Source organism: Cupressus sempervirens, chromosome 7 (assembly GCF_028749045.1).
Source record: "Cupressus sempervirens isolate cs-2001-9-10 chromosome 7, ASM2874904v1, whole genome shotgun sequence".
Taxonomy (NCBI): Eukaryota; Viridiplantae; Streptophyta; class Pinopsida; order Cupressales; family Cupressaceae; genus Cupressus; species Cupressus sempervirens.
Window position 1 is genome coordinate 276121540 of NC_143124.1, and position 6037 is coordinate 276127576.

Below are 6037 nucleotides of genomic sequence, written 5' to 3' on the forward strand. Positions count from 1 at the left end.
TGAAGATGCACACAGTCAGTTAATTTCACCTTTTGAAGATGAAAGCGGTCAAAGAGAACAAAGCGTGGAATCTTAGATGTAATTGGTAAGTGAGGTTCGATTCAACTTCAAATACAGAAGACTATAAGTTTGAAAGAAAAATGGAAAGAAATGGAGAATATGAATGTGAATGTGAAGCTGAGGACATGTGAGGAATTATTGTTGGGCACAAAAAATTGGAGGAAAAATAATCACAAGACAGGCTTTTGTTTGTTTTGATTTTTTGCCTGGGGTACGTAAGGAAAAGTATGATACCTTAGAGAAGACCCCTAATGATGACTTTGTTCGGTGTTTGTCTTCGCCATGACATGATTTTTGCCCTAGTATGTTTCTGGTCACTATGTAGGGGATGTTGCGCATTCCACACCAAGGAAACATTGTGGCATACAAACTAATGGTCAAGACGTTAGATGCATCCAATGAATCATGCTTGGAGACTGGGTACGTATGCAATATGCGAAAATCAATTCGTATGCACCAACGTGATTCCTAAATAAGTCGAACTGCAATTTAGGATTTTTATCAAGTTTCTCAGACAGGTACATATCGTCACCACACGAAAATAGAGGAAACTCTCAATTCCCACTAAGAACTCTTAATTCCACGTAGAGTTGAGCACATATGGCCCCAGAATGACAGTAGTTTTGGTGCGCAAAAGACTGAAAAAAATAGTCTTGTTAATAATATGCATAGGGTGTTGTGCATTTGGTGAGGAGGAGTCAAAACGATGTGATTTGGAGACCCTAGTCATTGGAAAGTTTCTAGATATGTATCATGTAGGGGATATTTCTAATATTTCCTTGCGTGGTCATCCAAAGGTCTCTTTAAAGACTGAAAATCATTTTCAAAGTTTGTCATTGTATGTTAGTGTTGTGACCACACAATCTTTTCAATCAACGCAACATTTCTTAGTCATACACTGATGTGGAGTCTTGTCGCTCAAGCCATGATGGTCAAAGATTTGGTAAAGTTCTTTGTACCATTCAAATGGATAGCACAGAGAACTCTCCTCAGGTTTTGTTGTCGCATAAGGAATTAATCACTGTCTTGGGAATTTAATTCCCATATTGTCCAATTGCTTTCTACCAGAATCCCTTCGTTCTCATGTTGTTTCTACCACAATCCTTTCAAAATAATGAAAGAAGAGTTACAGGCAACCCAATGGCCTCAATCAGTGGTCATCTTTGTAGCGTTGGCTTTCACAATAGAAAAGGAAACCAAGTTATGCTTGGAAGCTACAGTGTTGGAGCAACTAAGACATCAAGAGATTCAATAAAAGAGCATCTAGTAGTTCATGTAATCCATTGTTTATCCACCATTGCAATGAGAAGATACAGGCTAGGGGATGGACAAAAAGTATGTTATGAATCTGAAAAAAGTAGTGTTTTTGATTATGGACTGATGGGCAAGTTTGTGTCTAAGTTTCTCATAAGAGAAGATGTTTTTGGTTCTGATTTGAGGTGGAGAAGATTCATTTGGAATGTGCTATGACAAAATTTTATAATGTTGAGGTCTTCTCATGGTCTAGTTGTTCTATAAGATTGGAAAATAATGGATGTGACTATCCTCCCACAAAAATGTACAATTGACCAATTTTCAAAAGATCAAAAACATCATGGATATTTTGGAAAATTTCAGCATTTGATCTTCATGATCTGCATAGTTTGTAATAAAAAATAACAAAAAATTTGGAAAAAAATTACTATATTTTCGTGAATCTGGAAAAAAAAAGCTTGACATTGTTTTTTCTTTAATAGTTTTTTGTGGAAGATTAGCCTCTATAGAAAAAAAAAAATACCATGAAGTACATGACTGCACACATTCACTTATATATTCACAAATGCTATAAATAAATAAGAATGTACAAATGGACCAATCAATAATAAAATTTAAAAAATTTAAAACTAATCTATTATTAGTACATGTGTGATGAACAATTAATACATGTATTTTCATTTTTTGAACTCTTATAAAATTAAGAAATATCTATTGACAAAACTAACGAGGAAATGACTTCTTCAGTGTTTGGTAATTGAAAGTGAAACGCAGGGTTAAATAGATGTGGTTGGTCAATACCGTACATCTAATGAGAAAAGTGGGTCCAGAATAATGGAGATCAGAGCAAGGTGAATTCATGGAAGGACAATCTGGTGTCTTATGTTTGTACTTTGATTTAAGAGCTTGACATGCTAGTAAAACAGAAAATATATTCCACGAGCATTTATACTGTGCCCGTTATGAATGATGGAAACATAATAATGTATCGTTGATCACATCCATCAAATTTGTGGGTCGGTGCCAGTGTCTTTGCGCGTTCCATCATTTAAGTTAAAGAAAGTTATGGAGGGACGTACTGAATAAGTTACGGGTGGAAAATGGTGTTTTAGGTTACAAGTTGAAAATGCCATGCTCAAGATGACGGCCTCACAAATCATTTTCTCATGATTTTGAGGTCAATTTATTCGAATAAATCAGGCTAGTGGGATGATAGTGGGATTATGACTATCAAGGGTAAAAATAAAAATAAAAATCTTTCATGTGCAAGGATTCTAAATAATTCTTTATTGATTCTTTATCTTCAAAATAGAAATCAGAGATCAATATATAATGAATATTATTCTTACCATTTGAGTATTGCTTATTTTATGTGATCAATGAAATATTTTGCAATATGCATCTTGTATAGGATTGAAAGGGAATAGATTTGCTTAGGGATATGACATTAATTAATTAAGCTTTAATCAATATATATTAAATTAAGAAGAATTTGTAGCAGTGTAGATCAAATTACATAATATTATAAAAAATCTATAATCATTAAATAAGAGTAAATAAAAAGAGAGATTGAATGAAGGAAGAATGAATGACAATAATAGAAATAGTGTGATTCATTGATCTTGAAATTTGAAATAATTTTGGATGGTAATGTGCGTGGGTCAAAATGGAAAACGAAAGAGCTAGAGCCGCCCCTGGTGATGGCTTGTTTCAGGGGAGCTGTTAAACACACAAAGAGACCTGTTAGGAGGCCAATGTGAGATTAAGAGGAATTATATTCTTAATGATCTTAACAAATAACTTACTATTTAGCTCTTTATGTTAGGCTTTCTTAATAACTTACTATATTTAACTCTTTATGTTAGACTTTCTTAACTAGAATGTGTGTGAACAGTCTGAGTTAAATTTGTTGTAGATAAATATAATTAATTAAAAAGAATCATATTTGTAAATGGAAAAATCTAGAACACAGACACAAAATAAAATTTAAAAAAAAACAAAATAATTATTAAATCTTTATCTATGTTTTTAAATCCATATCCAAGAATATTTGCAGTTGAAACAATTTGTACAATAAATGTTTTTTTTGTTTAAATCAAACATTCAGTATGTATTATCCGTAATATTTGAGGAATACAATCCTGCAGCTTTATTAAATCCGAGCTGAACTCTGCAAATCTCGTGGTTCGCAAATACAACCTCGATTGAAAATCTGACGGTACCAATAAGTTTACAAATTAGATTTATAATTGTAGACGTATTTTACTAATATAAATTGTCAAATCACAAAATATTATCCCTCACATTGGAGAGAGAAACCTGCAATGCAAAGTCCTAAAGTAGATTACACCATGTCTATGCCACTGTCGATAATCTTCTGCTTTATCTCTCCAACTTATGGATACAATACATTTGCACAAATAGCCGAACGCACTAGACTGCAAGATTAACACCCAAAAGCAGGAAATATGAAACACACTTTGAAAGGCCCATTCCAGGGCGTTCTAACTTCAGAGTTCCAGAAACCTAACTAACTATACTGGTAATTGAAATTCCCAGAAAATAAACTGCGACGGAGATATATAAATATGCAATAGAAACCTTACCACTACAACTCCTGGGTAGGCCAGGTGTAGGCAGTCCAAGTGCAAGTGCTGAAGTACCTTCCTTTATCTTTGTATATCTGTAGAACTCGAATCTGGAGGAACCGCAAAGTTATCCAGACTCCCATTTGGCATATATTCATGGACCAACAGCAGCTGGCCCTTCTCATGACCCCAACCTAATAGCTGGACCAAATTTCTATGTCTCAGACGGGTGAATGTGCTTATTTCGGCAAGATACTCCCTCTTCCCTTGCTTTGATCCTGCAGATATGCACTTCACCGCAACTATTTCATCTGATTGTACCAAAGTGCCTTTGTACACATCGCCGAATCCTCCTCGCCCAAGCCTTTTCTCCTCGCTGAAATTACTGGTGCTTGAACAGAGCTCAGAGTATATGAATTTCCGAGGAACATGTTCCAGTGCTATATCCATATCGGACTGCTGTTCCATGTCTTTGATCGCCTCTCTGTTTCGTCTGCTGTATGGACACATGACAAAGGACACAAAATTTCCTACAACCGAAATGGCAGAGCAGACTGTTATACCCACTTTCCATGGAATCTTCTTCTTTGCGGATGACTGTATTAGAGATGAACCAGAAATAACACTAGTGAATTTCCAAGAGATTAATCGATGACTGTCGCTTGACTTACGGGCTGCAGCTGAAAACCCCAGAACAATATCCGGAAGAAGATATCTTGTCAAATTTATATCATACGACAAGTTCCCTGCTATTTTGTCCTGTGATCCGGCAGACACAGTCAACAGATTTTCTTGGCCGCGGTAGTCTATTTTAGCCTCCCATATCTTCCCATTATTCAATCGTTGAGCCAGAGGAACAGAGACTTGGGAATCTATACTATTGACATCAATTCCCATGTGATTGTCATCTATATCCGCACGATACTTCTATGTGTCGAATTCAGTAGCTACGATCATGTTGGACGACTTGCCATTATTCTGTGGATTGAAGAGCCCGAGCCATCCTCCATCTCCTCTGTAAGAAACTTGAAAACCATATCTCTGGGACGCCATGAAGAAAGCAAGCCCATCGCCACTAAGATCTGTATCATTCTTGCGAGTCCAATTGATTTGGAATTGAAATTGAGTGCTAATGTTTGCAAATGATTTAGTAGAAGCATTCCATAGCGTAATTGGAGTACTGTAAACTACTGTGCTGTCTGTAATTTTGAATATGTTTCCACCCATAAAGACGGCATCACCGTCCATTTGGAAATCATTTACATCATGTAGGTCGAAACCTATGGATGACAAATCTGCTTCTGTAATTGGAATTTGTGATAGGAGACACTGTAAAACCACATAGATAGCAACTGGTACTGTTGACATTCTCAAAGCTTGTACTCGATGGTTTGGATTCAATTGGGATTATCCAAAGAATTCTTCATTTGACAGTCGATTTGTGATGGAATCTCAAATTCAATTTATACTATACTTCCGTTTGCCTCTTATGCGATAATTGGAGAGTGACTACGAGTAGCAAAGTAAAACATTTACCGAACGAGGTTTAGGTCAGAAATCTAAGTCGTGGAGGAGGCTGATCAAAATCGTAAATCTAAAAAGAAAATTGAGTTGATGATAAGGAAAAACAAAAGTAGTCCACGCGCATTCGTACTGTACTGTCATTATAATGGAGGGCACCATGCTTGAAACTCTTGCGCCATTGAGAGGAAGCATTGCTAGTGTTTTCGATTGTGTAAATACGTTTTACTTGTCAAAATAAGAATTCAGGGAAGGGAGTAGACGATTAGGTTAATTTTGTGCACCTACAGTTTCTAATTTGTATGTTGAAACTTTCAGTGAACCTCTTAGGTGAGTGAAGAGTTTAAAGTTAACCTTTCAACTTTTCCATATTTATGGAGCTCTTTGTTGAACTCATAGAGTTTGAGGTGGTCTAAAAGTTTCATTTTAAAACATTTGCGCAAAACCTACCACTAAGACCCCCCAATAGCTGCTCACCTAAAAATAAGTACTTTTTGCACAAATGGACCAATAAGCAATCAAGAAAACCAAAAAATAAACAAAAGTGAATTATTATTAGTGTTCATGGTGATTTGTTTTGTCATGTCTATGTACAAGTACTAGGTATTTTAGTA

The 6037-nt window shown here is 35.6% G+C and overlaps 1 pseudogene; it reads right to left on the reverse strand.

Moving 5' to 3' along the window:
* Nucleotides 1–3983: 3983 nt before the first annotated feature.
* Nucleotides 3984–5270, reverse strand: LOC149546492 (L-type lectin-domain containing receptor kinase IX.1-like; annotated as a pseudogene).
* Between the last annotated feature and the right edge of the window lie 767 nt (nucleotides 5271–6037).